At 44.0% G+C, this 27,688-nt stretch overlaps 1 protein-coding gene and 1 long non-coding RNA gene across 4 annotated transcripts in view; one reads left to right on the top strand and one right to left on the bottom strand.

Annotated features, from left to right (window-relative positions):
• LOC310892212 lies at nt 1–27,562 on the bottom strand. Its single transcript, XR_014577948.1, has 2 exons — nt 21,505–27,562; nt 1–14,387 (listed from the first exon to the last, which is right to left on the bottom strand). It is a non-coding gene; the product is annotated as an uncharacterized lncRNA (long non-coding RNA).
• Nucleotides 1–27,688, top strand: part of CAMK1D (calcium/calmodulin dependent protein kinase ID) — a 220,482-nt gene that overhangs the window by 1,310 nt on the left and 191,484 nt on the right. The gene's annotated exons all lie outside the window — the stretch shown is intronic.

Here is a 27,688-nt window from a genome sequence, read left to right on the forward strand (position 1 = left end):
GGGGGGGGGGTTGGTAGGAGGTGAGGGATGAGGATGGCTGCGGGGCAGGCGGCTGGGCTACCCCCCCCCAAAAAAAAAATTAAATAATAAAAAAAAAAGAACAACAAAAAGAGAAAAGAAAGAAAAAAAAAGGAAAAAGAGAAGAATAAGAGAAAAGAAAAAGAGAAAAGAAAAAGAAAAAAGCAAAAGGAAAAATAAAAAAGAAAAAAGAAAAATAAGAAAAAAAAGAAAAATAAAAAAAAAGAAAAAGGAAAAAGAAAAAAGAAAGGAAAAAAAGAAAAAATAAAGAAAAAAATAAAGAAAAAAAAGACCCCCCCCACCCCCCGGTTTAAAATGTTAATAGGATAGGGAGATGGGGAAAGGCTTTTTCTTGACGGTGCCACTGTAAATAAATGCGGTCTGACTTGCATGCTGTCCCCTAAAGCTGATGGCTGCATCCATTCGTGGACGGACAAGCAGAAATAATCGGAGTGGATTGGATGTGCTTTAGCTACGATGCTTAACTGTTGTTGGGCTTTATTTCTGTTATTTATAGTGGCGGGGCATAAAGATTAGTAAAACGTTGGAGTTTTTTTTTTTTTTTCTTTTTTTTTTTCGGAAGGCTCAGAATAAACATGCGCAGATGGTGGAAGGGAGCAGGGTGCAGGCTGATGCTTTTTTGGCTGAGCGGGGAGTTTTATTTCTGTTGAGAGAAATTTTCGCTCGTCGGATGTTGTAGAGGCAGAGAGCCGCGGTTGCTGGGGAAGGGCAGGGTGCGGGCTGCCGTGTGGGTGGGCGAGGACGTGAACGCTGGGTTGTATGGGACGGGTGCTTTATCGCCATGTCCCCCCCGGTGTAAATTCAACTTCGAGCACATCTCTAAGTAAAGCATCGCCAAGCCCAAGCAGCGCGTTTTGTGCTCCGCGTGCCACTTCCAAAACACGGCTGAACAAGTTTCGGCCGTAATATTTCAGTTTCTTTCTGCTTCCAAGGGAGGGCTCTCTACAAACAGAGTATTTCTGCTTCTGCTGATTTCCTGCACACCAAGTGCGAGTGAGAAGCGGGCTGGGTGCTTGATGTGGAGGGGGGGGTCACGCACCCGTGTGGGGGTGAGCACGGTGTGGAAACACCGCCCGGCTGGTGACATTCGTGCCTGCCCAGGGCTCTGAAGATGCAGGGTGAGGTGTCCCTGAGAGACGTGTCCCTGCCTGTCACCTTCAGCACCTTCCTGAGCTCAAGGGTGTAGGGGAGGCAAGTCCTAACGCCAGGAGACTTGTGGGAGCAGCAGGACAGCTTGCTGTGGTTCCCATCACACAGCCCCGTGTTATCTTCCCACTTGTGGTGTATGAAGCATCTGTGAGGGTTAACTTGCACCATTAGAGAGGTCCAGAGAGAATTAATGCTGTGGACTTGGTGGGTATCCCACTGGAGTTGACAGGATCAGGTGTAGGTCCCAAGGTAGGTGGAGCTGGGCAGAGTTCATCGCTGCGCACATTGGGATGGCTGCTGCAAATGAAATCCACTCACCATGACCATCTAGTGCCTCGCACTCTTAAACATCATCGTAGCCAGGCCTTCGTGATGAGAGGGCAAGCTGTAAGGCTTTAAAACTTGACCTAACAGTCAGCATAGAAACTTTCAGAAAATTAAAACAACTGCATCACAGCCCTGTACCTGTCTAAAGGAGGCAGATCTGTCCCTTTTCCCATACACAGGGACATTATTTCTGGGTGTAGGTGCATTTACCAGCCTACACCTCAGTCGCCTTCTGGCTGTGTGTTCCTGAGTCACCGAGGGCAGACCAGGCAGATAAGGAGACATGGATGTGCGTTTCGGATCTGCTGTGAAACTTGTCAGAAATCGAGGCCATTACTGTGCAAATCATTAAAGGATTTCTTCAGCTCCCACTGAGGCCAGCGAAGGTCTGTTCACTGACCCCCGCAGCAGATACAGGGGAGCTCGAACCCTAGGACACATTCAGAGTTACCGATAGGAAAAAAAAAAAAAAAAAGAGGAATTAAGCAAAAGTCTAAATACCTTTAGAGCATCTGGACCAAAAAGCTTTCTTCTAGCTTTATTTAGGAGCAGGGATAAAATCTGCTTTGATCCCTCCTGCAGTGTAATGCTGAACTGTGTTGGACATGCATCAGTCGATCTCATCAGTTAATAGATTTTTCTCTAGCACGGCTGGGGCTCAGAGTGAAAAACCTGGAGTCTTGGCTGAGGTGTGCTGGGTTAGGGTTGTGGCTGTGTTTTGCATTGCCCTGCCGCCTTCCCTCTCAGCACCTTTAGCAGAAAAGCAGCCCTTTTTCCTCGAGTCTCTGCAGCTGTCTTAACTCACTGTGATCAGCTACAGTAAAATAAGCCCCAAACCCCTAAATCAGGGAAAAAAAAAGTCAAAGAGAAACTTTAAAAACATGTTATGTCAAGTGCATGGATTTGTGAATGTTTAATCTGTGTGTGTACTCTATTAATGATTTGCTCTCTGAAAGGAATCTTTCATTTGAATAAAAGGGTTTTACTAGATCTCTAGCATGTGGAGAGATGAAATTGCTGGAATTATTAAAAAGATCGTAACTCAGTTAATCATGATACCATTTGTGCTTCAAGGAACCTCTGATGAGTACCCAGCTCTCTTCCAGAGCAGCATTACAGCAGGAATTAATTATTTACATGTCTCTGTAAGTCATGTCCAGCCATATTGATAATGAAATAAGCATCCTGAATTGGACATCACCTCCAGAAGCAGGAAAGTAGCCTTTTACACCCAAAGAAATGCTTCCTTCGGTGGCTGAGGTCCCTGCTGTTTGCTCTGCTCGGTGCTGGTGGCAGTAGGGTTTCCTAAAGGATTTCTCAGCGATGCATCTGGCTCAGGTGGTACTGAACCCCGGGAATGGCTGCAGCCTCCCACAGGCACTATTCTTGTTTTATTTTCCCTCACAAAGAGGATTTTGCTTTTACATCTCAGCTTCCCTGGTGACTGTGGAAGTGGGAAGAGGGATGGAGGAAAGGATTTAAGGCAGACATCAGGGAAGGGTAATACAAGCAGAGTTGGAAGGAAAAAGGGGAAGGAGGCAGAAAAATGAAGGGGGGTGGGGTGGGAAAGTTGAGAAACCGAAGATGTGAGACTCTTTTTGTTCTGTATTTGCACAGTCCCTATGCATATGTGATCTTAGGTTTGTGATTGCAATCTCTTGGGTATCAGGGTGTCAACAAATTATTTTGGTCATATTACTCACGAAAATATAACAAAAGAAACGTGGGTAATACACTGATAAAATGTGGTTCAGTTCCGTGGTCCTTACATACGATTCCTCTTAGCCTCCGAACTTGGGCTTTCTGTTTTATGTTTGAGATTTGTGGCCATGGGAGCTGTGGTCCTGATTCATCCACGTGTAACTACAGCAGCACAGCAGTGATTCGTGCTCTGCATTAGCAGCTTCGGTGCAGGAAACTGGACCCAGTCACTCCTGAGAATATAAACTGAGGTTACAGATCCTGAAAAAGTAGCTAGGAAGGAATACACAAAGCAAATCAAGGATAAAATAAAATCATAGCGGCGGGCCAGGTGCTCAGCGGTTGCAAATTTGAGTCTCTTCCAAGTAGAAACAGGTAAGCTTGAGGAAAGAAGAGGATCTGATTAGCTGCTTATCTTCTTAAATTTCCACAAATTTGCCTATTCTAGCTCTGCTCAATTCACAAGCCTGCCTGGAGAGGGGGATTTCTGCCCCTGGGAGACGTGAAGTTTCACAATAGCAGGAAAATCTGATGAGTGGTCACTGAAATACCATTTTCTCTCCACGTTTAACTGATATTATATCTAAAGCATTTTAAAACTAAGATTTTGATGTTTTGAGAAGTAATGTTACACAATGCTATCCGCCAGCCGAACAGAGGAAAGCCTCTGATCATTCGGTCCATCTAATCGGATCAGGCTGGCATTTCTAAGATATCTGTCATTAGGCCTTATTGACATTCGAGTTATGATGAAGTTATCTTATTTAGGAAGGCTCAGGCTTAGTAGCTGTGGAAATATTTGTGTTGCCTGTAAAACTGCCACAGCAGATTCCTTACAGCTTAGTAATGATAACGTAGGGAGTTGCAAGGATGTAGCCACAACATAGTAGTAGCCGGTTGGGAAGACAAGTGCACTGCAACGATGTCTCCAGTTCTTTTCTAAAATATAGTACAGAGGAAACTATAGGTGGTTCTGTTTTTCTTAGAGGTTCTGTCATAATTTTTGGTTCCTCTATGTCCAGGGTCTGTTCCATAGTCTTACATCACCCGATGGGCTCCTGGTGCTCTGCACAACTCTTTTATGCACCTGTAGGGTGCTAGTTCTCAATGTGAGATGCAGTCACCCGCAGCCTTGCCCTCACATCTGTTTTCCTTTGTTTTCCTTCTCACACACATGCACAGGCATTGTCACAAACTCTTGTGCTCCGTCTTTTGTATTTTTGTCCCCTCATGTCCTTCGTCATGTCCCCCCAAGTCTCACGCTGACACCCAGGCTTGTCCTGAGCAACTCTGCCCCATGCTCCCTTCTGCTCTTGGCTGCTCAGGCCCTCACGGGGGACAAGGCTGATGGAGGTGACATTGTCACTAACTCAGGCCAAGCATTCAGCCTTGTCTGCCACTGGGGAGTGCCAGAAGATGAGTGCAAGAATGTGCTTGTTGTAAGGACGGGTCCCGGTAGAGGTTCTCCAGGTGTTTGAGATGCTGTGAAGAGAGGAGGTGTTGGGAGGCTCCATTAGGTTCAACATCTGGTTGCCTCTGTTCAAAGACCTTCCCTTCTCATCAGTCAGGTGCCCAAACCACCAGTTATTGTAATCAACCACTTGTCATATTCAATACAACAAACCATACTGGTTAGCTCATTAACTTCAGGAATCGTGCGAGTTACCCAGTTGTTTTTCTCTTCTGATTTTGGAGATTCTCAAGACTTAAGGAAATATCTTTACTGATAAAATTTTCTACTTGAAAATCTTGATATTTGGGCTTTTTCCATCTGTGAAGACTGAAGAGTGTCTGCTTTCCATATTTGTGCTCACATTACGAGTAATTTCTGCCTCTCTCTTATGGCACCCTGGTGAGGCAGCAGTGACTATGTCAGACTGTTTCATCCACTTCTCTGTTCAGTATTTGTCTGGTTTTTAATTAAATTAAGGAAACATTTCACAGTGAAAAGTATCTTAAAAAGAGAAAATACAGGGTTCCAAAGGGCTGAGGTTAAGGCTTGTGTTTCCAATAGGAAGGCTGATCAACCACTGGGACAAATTATGAAGGCAAGTGGTTCTTGTCCGCTCCAGGAGGAGTTGATGGCAGAAGTCCTTTTGCCATCTGAAAGCTCTCAGGCTTTATGCAGGAATCACCAGACAAGAACCTCTTGCCCATGGGTACAGGGGAGGACATTTCATGGTCTTTTTGACCTTAAAATCTGTGACTTTGGAAAGCTTACCATCAAAAGCTTGGGGGTTAGGGATAATTAGAGGTGTGTGGTACCCCCAGCACCTCTCCAGCATCTCTGGGAGGAGGAGAAAAAGCTGAGATCCAGATATAGATACGGATGTTTAACTGAATGCTGTGAAACAGCTAAGATATTTTGGTTTGTAAAGAACGTAGAGAAACCAGAAAAATACTGAGATGACTCCTTTAGGGTGACATATTTGTTTTAAACTAAGGAATCCTCACTGCTATCATGTGATGCAGTTTTACTATCCAGTGTTCCTGCAGGCTTTAAAATTACTTGTCCCAGTATTTGCAGTGTGAATTGTAGTATCTTATGATGTAGATTGTTGGTCTCCCTTGAAGCGTTACAGAAAATAGCAGGTTTGAGCGTTCAGCTGGAATTGAAATGGGAAAAAAATGGAAAGCAAGATGGCCAACTGATTTAAAGGCTGAACGAGAGGACTGGGAAAAAGTCTGCAGCCCCTGGTGATTTTCACAGCTCTCCAAGTGTGCTTCGCGGGTGCGTTTTTTTGACACTGCTTATTTGGAGCAACAGGATAGCATAAAGGTCAATTTTCTTTCGTTAACTGAAAATAAGATTCCAAAATTCTCAACAGCCAGAGGCTTTCAGGAAAATACGTCATTTTGAGGGCACCCAGTTTGCTGCATTGCTATTTGGGCTGCGATGGAGTGCTCGAGAGGGATTGGAGGCCTGGTGGAGTGCGTGGAGCTGAACCCAGCTCTTCGGAGTCCCCTAGTAATCCTTGAACCAAAAGTCTATTCTTCCCATCACAGTCACAACACGGTGGGTGTGAGAGCCTTCTTCTCCACAGCTCCTGCCATCTGGAGAAGCCTGTCTGCTTCCTTCACCCTCCATCTGCTTTCACATAGGAGCTGAAATATCTCCTTATCCATTTTTTCCTTCCTTTTTCCTTCTTTTTCTCTCCTCCTCTGTGACTGACCGCAATTATTTCTGCTGCCCCTTGCACATGATTCTGTGTACTATGTGCAGAATATTGGTTGGAGTTATTTAATCCTTTCACGCATCCAAAGATGCAATTTATATTGAATAAAGTTGTATTGTTTTGGCTTGCCCGACAATAACAAGCATTTATAATAGGATTCTGAATTTATTGCCAGTAATGGTATTCACTTAACTGGTGAGTCACAGTTTATGTTCATGATTACTTAATAGGACCTAATTTTCTAGTCATTTTAGATAGCATGAAAACAAGTTGGAACTAAAAAGGTGCTGTTAGTAAACAGGTAATGAGTGAAAGGAGGGAGAAAAAGTTCCTTGGGGCATCGATCTGTCATTTTTCGTTGGAATTCAAGCCACCTTGTATTGCAGTGGTTTTCTGTAAATAATAATTAACAACAATAACAATAATTTGCAAACTTGTGTGTGTGTGATTGGGCTGTTCTGGAATGACAAATAGCTCAGCAATCAGAATATTTCTCTTTTATAGAAATCATACTGTTCCTTAAACCTTTCTGTCAAATCTTAGCACTGATATGCTGTTGTGTTCTCTGACTTGGCGGTTCCTGTAATTTTCCTCTGAATGTTGTGTCAATCACTTTTAAAAAGAAAACCATAAATAACAGATTGTTAATAAACTTTTCAAGGCCCTTCACTGCTGTTTTTATGTCGAAAGCTGTGTATTGAGTCTTGTGCCAGAATTACTCACCAAACAGATTGTATGAGGTTAAATTAAAATAATACTTTTTAGCAGATTTTTTTGGCTGAATTAAAATGCTGATTTTTTTCCTAATTAATTAATTAATTAATTTAACACTGGCTGTGCTAAGAGAAAGCTAATGGGAATCTCTCTTGGATTTGCTCTGTGCTCTGTGTGCAGAACAGCTGAGCACAGGGCTGGAGATCCTCCGTAACAATAGATCACTGATTTTGCTTGCTCTTTTCCTGGGCAATTTCATATGCTAGATTTAAAAACACCAAATGCTTTGGACAAGAGGGCTACATAACCACAAAGATAGTTCCTAAAATACCTTTTTCAAGGGTCGAAAGGGGAAGAGGCGAGTGAGAGAAAACATGCTGGCTCCGCTGTATTGAGGATTTATTTTGATTTTTGTTTGGATGTTCATACATTACAAAACTGAGCTAAATTAAACAGTTTCAGTCTTGTTCTGGTTTCCAGGAAGGACCAAAGGGAGGTTCTTTTAACAATGCAAATAAAGGTGAGCATTTACCATTGGCAGCAGCAGGGCAAGGCACGTCTCCCCCAGACCCTTTGCATGTGCACACCTTCTGCTAGCCATGCATTCTGCTCCTAATGCTCTCCCTGATTTAGGCTGACTATTTGAAGGTGGGTTTTTCAAGCCTAAGTGACAGAAACTTGGGGCTTACATCAGATGCTCACGTTTCAGAGTACAAGACCTAGAAGCTTCATCCGTAGCTGGTGGGAGTGGAGCAAGGTCAGATGTGGAAAGTCTGATGTCTGAGAGCCTTTAACCTCTGTGTTTCTGTTGGTGAGGGTCAGTGTGTCAGTTCAGACTTCACACGTAAGAAGAATTACAACCCCCGATCATCAGCAGTGGGGTGTGAAGGTTTGCAGATCGTCCCAGGAGCTTCAAAACAAGGGTTGGATATTAGGAAGAACTTCTTTTCTGAAAGGGTTGTTAGGCATTGGAATGGGCTGCCCAGGGAAGTGGTTGAGTCACCATCCCTGGAGGTCTTTAAAAGACGTTTAGATGTAGAGCTTAGTGATATGGTTTAGTGGAGTACTTGTTAAGTGTTAGGTCAGAGGTTGGACTAGGTGATATTGGAGGTCTATTCCGACCTAGATGATTCTGTGATTCTGTTTCTCAGGCGTGACCATCCTTAAGATGATGATCCAGTATCATCCAGTGCTGCAGAGTGGTCCTGTGACGTTGAGGTGTTTTAGCTGAGCAGCGTGTTTAAAACCTCCCCGCAGACCTGAGGCATGGGCATTTGAGGAATGTGGTTGCCCATCTCCCATCAGCTACGTCAGGGTTGCAGAAATGCCTGGGTTTTTGTGGGTAGTGCAACATGAACTCACGTAGCCACTCGCGTTTGGTTTGAAAGATTTGCGAAATGTGAAAAGCCAGTGTGTTTTTTAGGTTTGGACACTCGCAAATGAAATATGAAGGGTGTAAAATAATTTTGGTATGTTTTTTTAAAATTTATTTCTATGACTTTTGTTGGCCTCAATGGAGACCAGGCTCCGTTGTGCTAGGAATACTACAAGCAGCAGAGTGAAAGACAGCTCCTACCCAGAAGAACTTGAAATCTAAATAAATAAGACAAAAAAGCTAACACGTCTTTGTTGAAAACGAGGCAACGTGTCAGTTGTAAAAGGCAGAGCTGCGCCTGCATCTTAACTCCAGCCTTATGCAGCGGGCCATCTTGCTTCTTTCAGCTTCTGTCAGCAGCAGCTTCTTCAGAATGTATTTATTTCTTTGTGAGTCACCCAGGGGCATCACAAATAATTAGTTTTTACTAGTTAAGGTTTGTAGAAGGCTTTGAAGATGCAGAGTGCTGTGCCTATGCCGTTGGTAACGGCACGGGCGTGTTATTGCCGTGTTGTGTCACAGATGCTCAGAGGGACTGAGGTTTTCCCAGAGCTATAAAGCGTTGGAGAAGGCAAGGCAATGGGGGATTGGGGCAATGTGGGATTGCTTCAGTGTCCGTGGTGGTCTCTGGTGGTGGCATTTCCCAAGGGTTTCTTTGCATCATTGATCTTTTTCCAGCATTTTTTTGCCACTTCTATGCAGCATAACGCAATGCAGAGTCAAGCACCAAAACCAGACTCACTATCTATGTTCCTACCATTCCCTCCGTTCTGGGCAAGGGCTCAAAAGAGGGAAACTTTTTGATGAAAAGCTGCTGAAAAAGCTAAACAAAATAGTAAGCCCCCAAAACGACCTAGAGGGAGGACGGGTGGGGAGGGAAGAGTCCTTGGAGAACATGCAACCACGTGGGAGTCTCCTCGGGGAAGGCAGAGCTCGTAGTCAAATTCATCCATGGTTGAGAGAGCCTGTCGGAGCATCCCTTAATGATCCTTCACTGTTACTTGGAGCTGGCTTGGAGATTTCCTTCCACTGTTCACTCTCATCTTCTGCTGCCTCTCAGCTTAAGCAAATTACTACAATATACCTATCCACGAAGCCTGCAGCGTTTTGGAAATTTCAGGCACCGCAGAGTGCTTGGTATGTGCTGTCAATGGCAGAAGATACTGGGAACATGTTAAACTTGTTTTGTGCTCCCTCCTTATTTTTTTACAGAGTACTTGAACAAATTCAAAGGCTTCATCTTTTACTTGAGGACATTTTGAAGGTGGGGCACGAGATATCTAAAAGACTATTCTAAAGCTCTGGGATCATCATGAGCCTCACACCTCTGCTTTAATGGGATTTCCTGCCATAGGGGTGTAGTTAATTTGTTCAAGAGACAGAGTATTTTTGAGGGGAAAATCTGACACCATTGAGTTTCTCCTTGGGCTGATGATTGCCACAAAAACACCACCCCCTCTGAGTCCAAGCCACAGTGTTTTGATATACCTCCTCTAGCATAATTACATAGCAACCTGAATATTGCAAAGCAAACAAGCTCTCCTTCCCAACACAAAATCCTCCCAAGCTTTAACACCCAACAAAACAAATGCACAAACCCATCTACTAGAGGGCTGCTGCATATGCACGTCCTTCTGTAGGGAGAGAACAGGGAAGTAAATAGCATGTGACACCTTAGCTGAGTTGCTCAGTGCACCATGGGAAGATGCAAAAACATGGATGTAAAAACACATATGGGGCAGAAAAATGGTCTGGCCTCTGTTAGCCATATTACCCAGGTACTGGGGCATAAGAGAGATAAATTAGAACAAGGGAAATGTATCCTGTCCAAGGCTTTATTTATATAGATTATGTTTTTTTGGGAAGCTGGACGGTATATATTTAGAAGGGATAGGATGCACCAAGAAATGAGATTAAAAAAAAAAAAACAAACAAGCAGGGTTTTCGAAAGCATGCAGACACAGGACATAGAGGTACTGCGGGCTGAAGGGAGGTTTCTGCTCTTGGGTATGTTCAGGTGTTTCTGAAGTAATTTTAAACTGCCTAATTTTCCTGGCAGAAGCCGTGTAAGTGTAATTTATGTTACAGACATAAATCCCATGCTCTTTAGAGAGAGACCCTGAAAAAAATCTCTCAGAGCTTTATGGGCAAGTCCGTTGAATACGGTTTCTATTGTGATGAATCTTGTATTTTTAATGGAAAGAAAATCAATTGATTCTAGGATTCCTGAGTGACAGCTGAGATGGTTTGTACCTAGAGAGCAACCTGGTGCCCTTCTGGCACTACTGAAGGAGAATATAAAGAATATGAAAGCTGAGCACTTGCTCATTCTGCAGGTGAGTGGAGCTACACCGGGGGGAACATCAAAAGGGAGAGGTTTGGGGCAAAGAATAACAATGAGAGTTCAGCTATGGATCAAAGCCAAGAAAGAGATGTCTAAAATGAGGTGGGGTTTAGCCTAATTGACTTCCACAGACAGCTAACCCCAATATGCTTGTTCATGAGACAACCAACTGCAAAAATTCGTAGACACAGGTTCTTTGGGCAGGATTGCTCATATCTGGCACCAGGCAACACTGTCATTTTCAGTTGAGGGCCACTGGAATTACCAGCAGCCTCAGTGCCTGTGTTTGCTCTGCTGCGAAGCTGTAACATCTTTACATAGCATTGCCACATAGCTATAAAGAAGGTGTAGGAGTCCTTCATATATATATATATAGCTATGTATAGTGGTATATATATACATTAAAACATTATTTATATGGTGATACATAGTGCTATATAGTGCTATATACTGATATATAGTGCTAATTTCTTACTGCACAGCATGTTGTTTGGCTTCATTAATAAATTCACAGAGAACGACCTGTGCCATTTTGTGAAAACTGTTTAAGAGCACCGTGGAGCACAGTTAATATATTCCGTAGTCTGAATTTCAATTCTTGTTGGGGTTACATTTAGGTGAAGGCAGGAGATTCATGACTGCTTGTATCACCTAAGCTTCATTATTCCTGGTAGTGTCTCACCCACAATTCAGTATGAGAATGTTTGCAGAGATGAGGTGATTTTTGTCCTTGGCTGCAAACAGACTTTAGCTGGTTTCTAAGTGCCTTTGCTTATGGCATGACTTCTTGACAGATGTTTTTACGATGCCTTATTTTGTTCTTCCATCTACTGAGATGAGACTCAAGTTCCACCAATGGCTCTGTGTTTCTGTTGTTGTTCACTAGAGGGTTGCTTTCAGCGATGAAAGGGGGGAAAACTGCTTCTTCCCATGCTGTTCTCTTCATCAGGACTTGGTAGTGCTGCCACAGCTGCTCAAATACGCAGTGTTTGACCTTGCTCAGTTTGTGACCAGAGATGATGAAAAGCTCTCAGGGGTGGGAGGTCTTGGCTCTTTGATGCCCAAGGTCCCCTGTGGCCCTCAGACTTTGTTTCTGAGACTCTTCTGATAGGTCTCTCTTAAATATTGGAATTAAAATGCTCGCTTTGCCCCACATTTAAACAGGAACTGTGCGGTGCTCCCTTGTTCATTTATCTAATGGGACCGAACACAGCCGGGACAGAAGTGTGCAAGGTCCTTCCCTGGTGCCACGGCCGCATCCTGCAGGTGTGCAGAGCCGGGAAGCACAGCTGGAAGCCAGCACAGCTTCTTCCCGTGGGTCAGCCGAGGGCTAGATTTGTTTGGGTAGCACACCCTTCACGTGGGGAAGTGAAAGCGGCGCGCAGCAGATGGAGTCTGTTTGAGCTCGCTGGGTGCAAACTTGACCTCAAGCGTGTGGAAGGGGAATGAACAAACACGGTGCTTGGTGCTAGCAGGTCTGTCTCCTGGGAGGTGGGCCACTTCTGTGGGTGGGGTGGTTGGTGCATCTTCACCGACCGCATTAACTCCTGCTTGCACCACTGCCCGCCAGCTGAAGGCAGCTGCCTGTTGGCCTCTCTTGCAGCATGGTCAGGGCTTGCATGCTCGTGTCGATTAGAAACCCACTGTTATAATGTCATTAGAGAGGCAGGTGCATTAATTTCTGTAACCAGTTCCCTCTTCTGCTATTATTTAAGCAATACCCGTAGGGATGTAACAGTGTCTTGGGTATTCTGGTACTTCAGCTAAAGGTGAAAAATGGAAGAGGGGGAGACTGATAGTAAATATATTATTTAAAAACACAGTTTTGCTTTTGAAAGGTGGCTGTAAAATGTCTTCCTAGAGGTTTCTGTGTGCGTTGGCTTAGTGCTCCGAATAGATCTTCCTGAAGTCAGAGGGTAGCACACAAAAGCACACCAGGTCTGTTTTCCTTCTGATTTCCTCTTAAATCATTTGTAGCGGTGCAAAGTGACTGTAAAATTCTGCCTTTGATGTGCACAGCTTGGAGGTTTTCCTCTGGGAGTCCGGAAGGGCCTATATTACTCAGCAGCAAGCTGGAACAGCAGCATTTTATGCTCCTTACTTTCGGGTTTCAAATGGCAATATAAAATTACAAGACTGTGGAGAAACAGGTTGCAATTCCAGGCCGGAATAGGAAGGGGCTGTGCCTGTCCCGCGAGGCGGTTTGCATCTTCTGCCAGCCCAGTTGTTTGCAGGGATGTGCCGTGAATGTGTTTACCAAGGTGATAGAGGTTAAAAACAGCCTTCCAAAAAGGGGGCGGGGGCAAGGGGACAAATACAAAGTATAAGAAGTTTTACTTCTTTCCATTCCATAGAAGCTATAAATCAGCAAAGAAGTGACATGTGTTGTTCTTTTTTTTTCTTTGTCTGGCGTCGTTAAAAAATCATCAGCCACTGCACTGAAATGGTTTGCAAGAGCCACTTCACCAGGAACAATATCTGAGTGAGAACAATAAAAAATTGGTGGGTGCCAGGTCGAATTCGTGTGTCAGCAGTTGCTGAATTCAACTTAAGAGCTGTAAATGGAACCAATCATCATTTCTTAATGAGATATATGAGAACAAAGAATCACAATGCTTGAATAATCTGTCACATCTCCGTCAATGCTGCTTAAGCAATTATGCAGTTTGTTCAATGGTTTGACAAGGTAACATGACAAAATCAATTTACAAAGCAGATTAAATATAAATATGCAACACTTTTTTCCAGGAAAGTCATTCTCAAAGCCTTAAGTTTTTTATCTTAACGCTCCCTACCCAGTCATCTGCTTTCAGGACTGCTTGGATGAAGTCCTGCATGGCCCACAGTGACATTCACCAGATCATTTTTCACTTATCCATCTCCAGCCTAATGATACTGTCGTCTGGGCCATGGTAAAAATGAATGATGCATTGCTGCAATATACAGTGTAAGTATGCTTTTCACTCAGTGCTAAGGCTGTATTTTTCCAGGGTCCTTAAGGAAGCCTGGTCCTCAGCCCCTTTTAACACTTAATGTAAATCTTTCTGAATATTTTAAGTGTTTGGCAGCAAATGTAGGAGAAACTTTGTACGAGTTCCCTAGGAACTAAATAACAAGCAGTGTACATTGAGGTGATACAGTCATCTATTTTAATACCAGACCTTTCATCACATTGCAGCAGACAGGGACTGGGACAGCCCCATCCCTGTTTGCAGAGATGGGTATCTGCAGAAAACCACAAATAAGAAGAGGTTACAGGGACCATGACAATAAATGCCGTCCTTGAGGATGAGGCGGCTGCTGGCGAGTGCTGGCTGTGTTTAGGTGCTGTAACAGGGCAGTGCTGAGGAAGCCAGGCTGGGAGAGCATTAAAAAATGAAGAATTGTGGTTTGTAGGACTGTCAGCAGGAACTGAAAAGAATTAGGAAGAATTGAAAAGATTAGGAAGGAAGGAGAAGCACTGTGAAATCTGAACTTGTTCTGCCCAGTGCCAGGACAAGAGGCAGTGGGCACAAACTGGAACACAGGAGGATCCCTCTGAACACCTGGAAACATTTCTGCACTGTGGGGGTGACGGAGCAGTGGCACAGGCTGCCCAGAGAGGCTGCGGAGTCTCCTCCTTCGAGATCGTGGACCCACCTGGGCATGGTCCTGGGCACCCTGCTCGGGGTGGCCCTGCTGGAGCAAGGGTGGGACCAAACGGACCAGAGGTCCCTTCCCACCTCAGCCACCCTGTGACTCTCTGTTTTGCTGATAAATGGGTGTGCAACAGCAACCGGCTTCTTTCAGCTCATCCGAGTCTCCAGTCTGTACGTATTTTTTGGTCTTACATTTTTCTTCCATAAACAAATCTCCATCCTTCAAATGCACTAGTGCAGTGTGGTGTAATGAAGCTGGCACAGAAAACATTATTTTTTCCTCATGTAAAATGTATGCACCTCTCATCCTCTCCATGGGAAACTCAAGGATAGAAGATTTCTGTTCCCCATACAAATAACTCTGGGATTCCCTCAGTCCATTTGTCTTTTGCATAGTTTACAAAATGCCATTGATATATCTGGCTGCATATCTCATTATGCCTCTAACTTTGATTGTCACTGGGTTCGATGTTGTAAACAACTTTTAGGGAACTCTAAGCACTTTTCTTTTTATTTCAGGCAAGGTGACAGTGTTCCCAGCAGCCTTTTAAATATACCAGAGGATTGTGTTATGGAGGAGAAGAATATTTTTTAAGTTATCATTGCCATATGACTCCTGTTGCTACAATTTCTGAGCAAATCTCAGTTCTTACAAAATCTGTGATACCGAAAACTCGTATGCTTGTATTTTTGCTACATTTATGCATGACATATGGACTTCCAGTATCTGGTTACTCAGTTTCTGCTCAACATCTTGTATTTTCTGATGACTATTGAAGTATCTGAATATGCATGGTATTTCCTTATGTACTATTAGTGTTGCTGCACTCCTCGGTCTTTTGTGGCTTGTTGGCTAACCGACAGATACTCATAGCTTTATCAACAAACAGATGTACAGGTCTACTCTTTGTTTTTGTAGCTGCACTTTTGACATATTGTAAATGTCCTTAATTGATTTTGTTCAGGATAATACCATCTGCTGGCATCTGTTTCTGCTGTGGCTCTTGCTAAATACTTGTGTGTATCACGGTCTGTAAGGACAAATTATAGAGTTTCAGCACAGCATTATGTCAGGTTTTTTTTTCTTTTCTTTTTTTTTTTTTTTTTCCCTGAAATAAATGAAAGCAGAGTTTGGACATTGGAAGACCTTAAAGAATCATAGAACCATTAAGGTTGGAAAAGACCTCCAAGATCATCTGGTCTCGACCATCCCTCTACCACCAATGTCACCCACTAAACCACGTCCCTAAGCACCATGTCCAACCTTTCCTTGAACCCCCAGGGATGGTGGTTCCACCACCTTCCTGAGCAACCAGTCTGTTCCAAAAGGTGTTTCAGGCAAGAACTGGGCCCTGTGACCATGTTGGTCTCTCTTAATTAATTGTTGGCATATCTGCAAATGTATCTGAGCTCCCAGAGAGAAAAGCAGCCTTTGAGTTTATATTTGGCTGCTTTTCATCATAGAGTGGTGTGGAATAAACTTTTAGATCTGCCTGAAGCCTTGACACGAAACTCTGTCTAATAAACAGTCAAGATAAGTCATCTTTAAACATCACTTACCGTATCTGCAAGGTTGATGGACTTGTCAGCTTTTAACTGAGTACATAGCTGAGTGTGTTCTGGTATGAAGCTTTTGGAGGCAAAAGCAATACTGGACAGGCACTGGATGAGATGTCTGCTGAGGATGCAACTAGGAAAATGCGTGCTGTCTCCTGAGATTCCAGACCAAAGTCCTTCTTATGTAGCCAACTGTCGTGCTGTGTTTAGCTCTCCATCCTCAGATCAGTCCTTTTTATTAGGTGGCATCAGCACTTATGGTAGATTTTATTACAGCTGCCATGTCCGTGTCTGAACTCTGAAATGCAATAGAAATTTCATTTCTTGGCGCGTTCTGTCTCTGGTCATGACAAGTGCAGGCAAGCGTCAAAAAGTATCCGGGCTGGGATTTATCTGTAGTGGTCTAACTCTGCTCCCAATAAAAATAATGAGAGCTGGCTTTTGATGTCACTGAGACAGCGTTAAACCAATTTTGAGGCTCTTGAGAAGCCCTTCCTCCTCTCTGCACCACTCACGTGTGGCAGTGACGGAGGGGAAGTGGGGTCATGCAGGGAAATGAGAGCCCTTCAAACGTCATCGAAGACAGGGAGTTAGGTGTGTTTAGTGTTTCGTTGGGAACTCCTGGAGCTCAGGAGTTTGGCTTTGTAAAGTCATGAGCTGTGGAGGTGATATGGACTAGTGGTAGAGGCATTGGTGGCATCGGGTGGAAGGACACTAGATAGTGATTTAGAAGACTTGGATTTCATTTCTGACTGTGCCACTGGGCTTTTTTTATGACTTTGGAAAAGTTGCAGCATCTCTCTGGCCTGGTTTTCCTGTCTGTCAAAGAGTCATCAACCTACTTTGGAACTCACTTTGAGACGTAACCGATTAAAGCTTGCTATGCAAAATGTTCAATATGTACTGTGCAAGGTGTTGTTTTTGTTATGGCAATGTGGCAGTGATCTCCACCATTGTCTTACGTTATATTTGACTGTGTTGGGAACTTGGCTGTAATGCTGGAGTTTTGTAGATGATTTTTTTTTGTGGGACATGCTTCTGCAAGAACCTGCTCCCTTTCCTAACAACACCACTGACTCCAAAAGGAGGTGGACACCCCCACCAGTTTCGAAAACACTAGAAATGGGACAACAGAGAGAAACCAACTGAAACACATTTCATTTTCTGAGACTGTTGTAATTTTTCAGTGTGTTGGAATTCTAGCAGGGCACAAAGACGTTCCAGAAATGTCTCTTAGCTCCCAAATCCCTCCTGCTGATGGGTTTTGCAGCAGAGGTTTGCTGGCAGATGGACATCAGGGAGATGATTGGAAGCAGCTGTAGAGCTGTGAGGCAATTTTCCCCTCCTGTGAAAGCCAGGTTATAAGTGGGAGAAAAGGAAAATGAGAGTGGTTTTCTCATCATGCTGCCAACGGAGTGGGATTTGCAAAGTAGTGGATGCAGATTTGTATTGCCCTGAAGAGCTCTTCAGTGATAAGACAACGTGGTCTTGTCTTGAAAATAAGTTGGTATCATTACTGATCTGTTAGTTATCAGTTAATTATGTTTTTCGACGTCTAACCGTTTTTGTCCCTCTTGAAAAATCACTTCAATTGCTGAAGTCAATGTGGTGAGTATCCATGGTGACCCTGAAGTTACAAGCTTTCTGAAGCACTGTCAGAGAACAATTAACGCAATTGGAGTAATTTCTTCATTTCCATGTCTTTGTGGGGAAAACAGTGGTACCTGTGAGATGCAGCAGGAATATAATCGTATTTCCAGTCACTGCAGCACTACTGTTTTAAAAAAAAAACAACACATAAAACAAAGCACAAAGCTTTTTTGTAGGCAGAATACGTTCTGTTTTTTCTCTGATTCTGGAAAAAGGTAAAATTAGTGCATAAACTGGAAAGCAGACTTTCATTTAAGCTGTGTGATTTAGAACTGCTAGTGAAGCTTGCTGCTGTAGGGCATTTGGCATTCATCAGAAAAATCCCCAAGTCTAAATAGTTTTATTATGCAAAGCTATGTACTTGGAAGGTAAACCGCTGTGCCTTTTTCCACTTTGAAGACCAGTGCCAGCTGATGGATGTCCTGTTGAATTTCTCATAAGGTTGCAGGGGAGGTGAATAGCTGTAGGTCTCACCCTTCAACCTATGGCTGCTATAAGCAAGGGGCCTGGGGGAAAAGGATGCTTAGCTGGGCCATGGGTAGAATAGCCTCGCTCAAGGAGCCATGTGGGTGTTCTCAAACCACGTGTCAAACAAGGACTGCGTTAGCAAACCACTGATGCCTTCCTGGATTAAGGTCCCAATATTTGCGTCTTTCCATTCAGATTTTATTAGTATTGCTTTTTATTCTTATGAAATACTTCTACAGCTCCACAGGCAAAGTGTAGTGACCTTTCACATCAGCGTAGAGATGTCCTTGAAGTGAATTTTCCTTCACGATGTAAGGTTACAGTTCACTAAAACATTTATTAAGACTTCGCCTTGTTTAGTGCATGATTAATTTGCTTATGAATACTGCCAGGTACACTTATCCCCAAGCACCTGCTGAATCCTATTAGAGATGTGAAGTCAAAGGGACTTCAGCAGGAGCCAAAATATTAAGCACTTAATTGCTTTTCTGATAGGTGTTGATGACTGAAAAGTGACCGAGAGCCTCATGAGTGGTTGTTCTGTACATTTCTTAATAATATAAGGGACCAGGTTTGTAATCCCACTGAGAGCTCATCACAACAGCTGAAAAAGCTGAGTAGGATGGGAGCCGTGAACCAGACCTCACCCTGCAGCAGCTTTGCCTGATCGGGGCAGCCTGAGCCATGGGGATGGTGTTGCAGAAGCAGCCAGAGCTGGTGGGGTTGCAGAAGGGACGTCTGGTCCTCGTTGGCCTTTATCTGCCTGGCACTGAGCTGCAACCAACGTGAACCAGAGCCCTTTTAAGTCACTTTGTAAAACTGCCCTGAAGAAATATCTTGGCAGGGTGAGAGAGGGAAAAATGTATTTAGCGTAGCACGCTGTTGATACACCGTGAATACTTTTCTTGGTGGCATAGAAACTGCAATAAGGGAACACCAGCCTTTATGAAATGCCCTTTAAAAAGAAAACTCAGCATATTAACAGGTTCCTATTTAATCAAGCAACCTTTTACAAATAAAATAAACTCTGAGAGCTCAGAAAAATAACTTTCCTCCATCACAGGCAGAAGAAATGTGTTGTTTCTTATCTTTGGATAGCTTTAGCTTTTCTGGGAAGAGGACCATAGCAGAAAGAATAACCCAAGGCAATGAACTGGGCCTTGAACAAAAACATTTTCTTGTATTTAATTTGGGTTTGTTCTCAGATGAGCCTGTGCTTCAGGTGAAATGTCTAAAACTTGTTTGTCCTTCAAAATGCTAAAGAAATATGGGAAAGAATACATTATTTGTTTGCCCTGTGCATCACAGGATCTGCAGAAATTTAGAAAGCACTGCTCTTTTTCAGACTAATCTGCTGTTACCCAGGAATTTAAAAAAAAAACAACAAAGAGGCTGGGGGGATTCACTGCACCAATAAGGATTGGAGGTAGTTAACTAAATTTAGGCATTCAGTGTCATTTGGGATGTCCTAGGGTATCTGAAACAGCCACACGAAGACTGGATGTGCTGGAGACGGGCACCTTGTGGGAGCTGAAAGTTGGATGGAGTAGCAGAGAGGGTCTTAAATGGCATTAAATGGCATAGGAGTAGGACACGCTTACGGGTTGTTTAGTAGCATCCCTGACATTTGGGTCCTGAGATGAATGCAGTAGAGCCCTGCATGACCTTCATCACATCAGGGTGGGGGAGCTGATGTGCTGCTGTCAGGAGGAATGAGCTGGGTGAACAGTGTTGGTAATACAAACGCTGCCCTAAGCTTTCTTCTTTGCCTCCTCATGGTCTTACAGGTAAGAGCAAACGTTTAATAGTCTTGGTGCTCTGCTGTAGGTAATGAACTCATCTGAAATTAGGCCAAAGGTACCTCAAGCTGGGTCACCACAATCAACAAACAGCTTTAAAATGTAGGTTATGTGATTAGTCTGTATTAACCTTTGAGAAAACTGGTTGACTGTCATGTTTCTGAACCTGCAGCTCTTTGCTGGGACTATTTCTGGCCAAGTAAGTTAACGCCAATGTGGCTTTGCAGGGTTGGGTCCTTTCTGTGAGCTACACCCAGCTGTCCTGAGGATGTGATGGGTACAGCGTCTTCTCCTTTCTTGGCCAGATCCAGGATTTTTACTTTGCTTGCACAGTTTTCTTGGTGTTATGAAAGTACAACATACCTGGAAGACTGCCCTAGCATGGCAGTCAGTGATGGGCAGTCAGGTAGAAAAAAGGACCCAAGGAGTAATAATTAAAAAATCAGCATGTAAAATCTTCCACTAAACAATACTGGCGAAAGTCATATTTTTTTTTTGGTTGGATCTCACTTCATGCTCTTCACTTTTTTGTTTCATTTGCCAGATGTCCAATTATCTCTGGAAACTTAAGACAATTTTTTTGGTCCTCTGAGGCTGGCAGTAGCAGTATTTTCTCTCCCTGGATCTGGCACAAAGCAGGCATTCCTTTGATGTTGGTCATTTTCAAATAACCTCTTGCAAAGAAAAAGTAAAACCACACATATCCCCACTCAAAGCACTCGGGTTGTTTTCCTGAAAAACCTCTGGTGTGATAATTTCATTCTGGGTTTGTAACCCATTAGGAATCCTCTGTGATCTTTGTCTTTATAAAAGCAGCATCCACAGTCATTAAACATTAACTCTACCTTTGCTTGAAAATAGCTGGCATCATTACTCTTGGCAGTTGTGAGATTTTTTTATTTATTTATTTTTTGTGCATACGGCTTATAGGCTTTTAATGCACATGCTTGATTTTTATCTTGGTTTGTATTTGCACTGAAAGGTGATTTGGATCTTGTGGTTTCATGTCAACGTGGCCAATCTGCTTAAAATTACTTCTGGGTCATTATGCAGAAAGGCAGGATTTCTTTGCTCCAGGTTCAGTGGTTGGAGGAAGGGGCTGCTTTCTGCCTTCTCATGGTAAAGTCGGCAGGAGCGGAGGCTCAGCCACCTGGGGATGGCTTTGATCGAGCATTTCTTCAGGGAAATGTGGGTTTGGGCAGAGGAAGGTTGGCAAAGGTATGGGCGGGTGGGGAATGGAAACTCCAGCTACACACCAGGGCTTTCTTCAGCTCCTTTTTCTCTGAACCATCCTCCAGCTGGCAACGTCTTCTTCCTCCTGTGGCAAGGGGACATTCAGGCTCAAAAGTGATGGTTTGGTTGGTTTTGGCAGCCTGGTGCCCTGTTAGCTTTCAAAGAACCACGGAGTCCCAGGATGGCTGAGGTGGGAAGGGACCTCCGGATCCGTCTGGTCCCACCCCTGCTACAGCAGGGCCACCCCGAGCAGGGTGCCCAGCACCACGTCCAGGTGGCTTTTGGAGATCTTCAAGGAGGGGACCCCACAGCCTCTCTGGGCAGCCTGTGCCACTGCTCCGTCACCCCCACAGCACAGAAGTGCTGCCTCGTGGTCAGATGGATCCCTTTGTGTGCCAGTTTGTGCCCACTGCCTCTTGTCCTGGCTTTGCTGGTTGCATTAATGCTGCTGTGAGAGATCACGCACATAAATATGCCTCTCCTGCACCAAGCAGTGATGGCTGGGTGTTACACAGCCAGTGGTTGTGGATTGCTGGGGCCAGAGGGTGAGCCCTACAAGAACTGGAGGAAGAAACCAGACCCCTCAACCCTATCCATGCAGGTGAGCTACCGAATAAAATACAAGGGGGCAAGAGGGATGGGGAAATACGTATCATAAATGGATGTGCCAAGTTTAAGTTGCTTCTTGGATGGTTTTAAAGGAAAAATCACAGAAAAAAAAAAAAAAGAAAAAAGAAGTCGGACCATTCTTGGATCAGAACAGTGAGAAGCACTCATCAGCATCGTCTTCTGGACTCTGACCACACCGTTAGATGGTTTCCAGTTCAGAGCTGGCTACTACACAGCTGGTGGGAACATGGGCTGAAACATCTCCCATACACCTCTAGATGTATGTGCCAGTCTCGCACACACTTCACGGCACAACATGGGGGTCAGGAGTGGGGGCAGCTCAGACACACACATCCTTTAAGGATAAATTTGGTCTTTTTCAAATTTCCTGGTGGCTGCTGAGCACTTTCCTTACTTTCTCCTCCCCTCTCCAAGTGGGAAAATTGTTTTTAAGTCTAGGGGAGTTGCACCCTGTATAGTGCAAGTGTCAGACCCTGTATCCTGGGGAATTTGTGATGATTATATCCAAAAGGAGAAGAAGTTGTTGGTGAAGTGAAACTTGCTGAGATACAAATGCTGCTTAAGTCAGTGAGCAACATGGGACCAGGATGGGATCTACGGGTATCTTCTGCATGGCAACCTTTAAAAAATACTAATCAAGTAATTTCTGCCATCTGTCAGTGCCAGCCTCTCACTATATTTTGTATTTCTTTCCTGCATGGACATTTTGAGTTCTCAGGGTCAGGGGCCAGCACTTCTGTAGTGATATGTTTTCAGCTGCAGCAGTATGTGGTCGTTTCAGCATCTTCCCCATCGCTTCCCCTTGACCAGGAAGCAAATCTCAGGAAGACATTTGCCTCGCTTGGCTGTGTGAGAGCCAGAAACGTGCCGTTTCTTTGAGGATTTGATTTTTAACCCAACCAGCAACTGCAGAGATTGAATTATGTTCCCAGGGAGAAGGTGCTGGGAGCAGCTGTGCTTGCGTGACCCTGGGACAATTCGGCTCCGGTGTCCATGCTAAGGAGTCAGATCTGGTTCATCTGCATCTGACTGTAGGCTCAGTTTAATTAATCTTCTCTTCAGAGCAGATTAAATTGATTGCTTTGCAAAAAAAATAAAAAGATAAAAAAATCCCCCTTTGCATTGTTTTTCAGTAGCCAGCTGGGGGAAAAAAAAAAAAAGAGAAATTGCATGGGTTCAGATGGTTTGGACTTTTAAATCTTTATTCAAAAGGACCCAGGCTATAGGGTATGAAACGAGAGGCTGTTGTACAGGAGATCCCCTCATTTTTAATGTGACATGTCCTGCAAAAGGAGAGTCAATAATGGAAATAAATATTTGCTTTTACAACCAGCTCCCTTCTTTCCCTGGCAGACCCTACAGAGACCCTGTACAACATATTAAAGCACTGTTATTTCTATCTGGGGCGGGTGTGCATGCACTCTGCCATGTGTGCTTAGAATATCCTCCGCACCTGGGATGGGATGGATTTACTACTTGTGTCTGGAGCCAGGGCTGTACACGTTGGATGAAAGTGTACATTGATTTTTATGCATGCACGTGAGCAGTGCATGTGGAGCTCCTGCTGACCAGGACTTACGAGATTTTTGGATGTCCTGAAAGTCTTGTGTTCACTGCCAAGTCTCTTTTTTGCACTTACACAAAATTTCCAGACAGAAATGAGGATCTCTGTGGGGAAACTCAGAGAGACAATAACCTAAAATTAGAGTGGTGAACAATGGATTTGGGCAGGGTAGGTAGCCCAGACCCCCCTAAATGGGATTTTTGTTTAAGTTTGGTCTGGATAAAAGTTGTTTTTTTTTTGTTTTTTTTGTTTTTTTTTAAGTGAAATGTTTCACTTGGCTTGTTAAATCTTTTTTTAAGCATTTTCGAGTGTTGCAAAATGTGAATGTTGCCTTGAAAAGTGAGAGAAATAATAATAAAAAAGATGATTTTTCCTTTCCAAACTGAAACTAGTTTGTAGCTAGTTCTGATGTCCTCCAAACCATATGGTCTACTGAATGTAATATTCATTATGGTATTTTTTACACCACAACTGTTTTGTGTGTCAGTTTTTCCATCTGATAATTGAGGATAAAGAACAGTATACTCCTATTTTCAGAACTGCTTTGAAATCCACTTTAAAAATCCCAGGCAAGTGCTGTCTACTGCTATTGACTGCAGGGAGGGATTGTGCAGAAGAGCTGCCTCTGCCTTGCCATAATCTGATTGTAATTTGAGTTAAGTTTCCATTTGCAGGTAACTTGCAAAGGGCTGATAGGTAATTAGAAGACCTCTTGTAATAATAAATAAAACGTCCAGATGTGAATTATATCAGCATGGTGCCAGCAGCAGCCTGGCTATAACCATCCGCGATCCCTCTTATAGGTGCACGTGTTCCCATCGCTAATACCTTGACCAGACGCGTTGGCCAACTCTCCCGCTTCCTTTCAGCCATTTAATTGTGGGAATCAGAGTTTGGCCTTTGCCCACATCTTCAGCTAATCCTCTGCCCTGGTCTTTCATCCTGAGCTATTCAGAGATTTGCTTCTTCGTGCTGTGCCCTCCCACTTAAGCTTTTTAGGTGGCGTGTGATCTCCTGTGGCACATGTGAGCGTGGCTCTACCAGGTGCTTCCATATAGGCAGGGATACACGTGGCCAGACATAAAGGGGCAAGTTTACTCTCTTGTGAACTAGAGCTACACCCTGGGTAGATTTGAAGTCCAGACTGCAGCTTATTGCTGATCATCTCCTCTGGTGGCAGTGCTGGTGCCAAACGTCAGTGTCCATTGAGCTGGGTTTTCTCCCTGTGTGGCTCCTCCATTACGGCCTGAGAGATGGGAGGACAGCTATGAGGAGGCATGGGGGAGCTGTCAGACAAAGCTGTGGTCACAGTTCTCTCTTGAAGGCAGGGCCTGGCTGGCTTTTTGGCAGGTGATGGAGCAAAGACATCTGAAGGACCTTGGGGTGCTCCAAATCATTTCCTGTTCCCAGGCTTTGCACAAGCATTCCCAACCTAGCACCCCAAGAGCACCAAGACCCCAACATGAGGGATAATCCTCCCCTGCCAGAGATCAGCAGTGTTTGGGTACCCCAGTTTACCCCCATGCAGACCCCCACAAGGAAGGAAAAGCGTCTGGGAGTAACCTTGAGGCTTGTGAGAGCTAAAGATAAAAGTGTGAAAGTTCCCAGTGGAAAAAGGACTTCTTGGATGACTAAGGCTGTCTGCTGCCTGTGGTTTCCTAAAGCAATAACCGGGGGGTAGGCTAATCCAGGGCAGAGATGGAGGAAGAGATGAGAGGAGCCGGAACCATGACATCATTGTATTTTCTTTCCTGGTGTTGCTCAAAGCATGTGGCTATGTTTATATGAGCTCAGTTTTAGGGATTTATCATGTTTTGGAAGCTACTTAATATGAATGTAACTTATCCATGTAATGTTTTCCCATTTCTGTGGGACGCAGACATCAGCGGGGGAGCTTTGTGTCAAGGAAATCATTCAAATTAATGTAACTATCTGTTTGCAAATCTTGGTGGAAAGTCCTTTACCAGCAATGCAAAAACACCATCTAGCAAGGTTCACTCTGGTACTTTTTAAGTACCAGATTTGTGTGGATCCCAGGGAATTTTAATCTCCTGTTTGATACAGCAGGGATTTGATGAACCTGGAAGCCTGTGTACACTGCCCTGGGTGCATGGTGGGAGCATGGCTGCATTTTGGGATGGGTGGGATGGCTGAGGAGGGCATAAGAGGGCGTTGTGCTGGGGGCTGGCTGGAGAACACCTCTGTGGATCGGGGAGCTGTGTGCCACCAGGCTTTCTGCTGCACCATGGCCAAAATCTGCTCTCTGTTTGGCTGCTTTCCAAAGCATGAGCACCTAATCTCACTGTGGCTTATTGACTTTAATGGAGTTTATTATTATAATTTTTACAATGGTGTAAGTGAGAGCGGAGTTTGGCCAGTAGCCACTACAGTGCTGGCAAACAGAACTGGTGAAACAGAGAGGGCGGAAGCAAACCCAAGGCAGGGTGGCTTCAGGTTTTGAAATACCCAAACCCACTGTGATTGGCCCAGGTTTCTTGTTTTCCAGGATCGCTGGAAATGAACCATCTCTCCCCAGTAAAGATTGAGTATGTGTAGAAATAAAGAGTTTGGGGCCTTATTCCCAATTCTCATTCTTTTCGTACCAATTATTTCACCATCCTGAGCCATGAGTTTTGAGTTGATAAGATGTGCTGCCTTCCCAAGTGCTTCTTGAAGAGTCACATGCTTTTGCTCCCCAAGATGACAAAGACCAAATCAGAAAGAATGGGCAAACCTGTCGTTTCTGTGCAGAAAGCTAACGTGTAACCACTGGCTCGGGATGACACATTGACTTGAGTGGTAGAGGCAGCAGTTGGGGCTTTCAGAAGAGCAGTAGCTGTGGTCTTTGCTAAGAAAGACTTCAAACCTAGTGCCACCCTCCTAAATTCACTCTTTTAGATACAGATTGAAGAGGTTTAAAGATGTGAAGTATGAAGCTGTACGTGTAGGTGTAATAGGAAATTGTATATGTATACATGAGCAAGTGAGAGAGGAGGGGAAGGTGAGGGCTCAACCATGCACATTATTTCCTAATAACTTCTTTGTTCTTCATGCATTAATTTCATTGCCAATGCGTGTCAGTAGCATTGTCTCTCCTCTTCCCTTGCTTGGTAGCCTCCACATAATGCTGTGGAGGGAGACACAGAAAGCAGATATGTGGGTTATCCCTCCCCCATCCCCCATTCCTTATTACATACCCTTTTTGATTTCTCATGCTTCAAAGACTGGTTTAAGCCCTGAATGTGACCTTCAGTATGCAGTCAAAAAATGTTTACTCATTAGCTGTAACTCTGTTTAGTCTAATTATCCGTATAAATGCCCAGTAGTATCATACAGTACTATCAAGTTGGACGTATAATTAATTAGCTCATGCTTTATATTTGATCTGATGAGTTTTAATCCAGCAGATGCTCTTAGCTGATCAGTGTTTTCCACGTGTATGTGGTCTCCCTCCCTTGCTGCGAATAGAAATGTGTTTACACTCATTGAACATATTGTAATCCACGCGTACACAACATGTACAAAGGGATGTGCTTTTTGGGTGCACAGCACGTGGAGAACAAGAGAAAGCACCTGTACGAGTGGGCCTTGGCTGTTCTCTGGATTGTGTTTAACTGGTAGCCTTGCACTTGGAAGAGATTTCCTTCATTTGGCAGTGTCTGCTCTTTAGTAATGTTCCAATTTGTTTTCAACACAGCCTGAATGTAATTGAATGGCCTCTTTTATTTCTATGTAAAAAAATGTCTGGTTTACATGCCTCCTGAGGATTAGGGAGTGAATTAAAAGCAAGTGGTTTTAGAGAATCACAAATAAAGCTTTAACCTCCCTCCCCACTGAAACCAATGAATGATTCTCTAAATAAACAGATTTTCTCTTGTATATGTCAGGCTGGAATGAGACGAGAGTCTCTTTCCCAGCTGGCCCCCTCCAGACCCTGGCTGGACCCTGGTGGTACATGAGTTATTGCAGGTTTACCAGCCATGGATTTCATCCTCCCTCGTGATGGGGAGCTGCTGAATTACTTCACACATGGCTTGCCTGGTCATCTGGGTTGGTTTTATCTTAAGTTGCATAAAGAGTTTAGAACAAGACTGTTCCTCCGTGGCTCTTTGACTATTTTTAGTTAATCTCTGTGACTTCCCTACAGCTCTCTCCCCCCTAATGCAGCTTATACTAATAGGCAGAGACAGTCGCTGGGGACGTTAATGACTTGTCTGTTGAGGTCTGTCACTTGCTGGCGACTTGTGCAGTCAGGTTGTTGTTTTTCCCCCTGGAGCGCTTCACGATTCTTTATCCGAGCCTCCCTCTCTTGTCTTGCTGGGAT

The sequence above is a fragment of the Anser anser genome, assembly GCF_964211835.1.
Source record: "Anser anser genome assembly, chromosome: 1".
NCBI lineage: Eukaryota > Metazoa > Chordata > Aves > Anseriformes > Anatidae > Anser > Anser anser.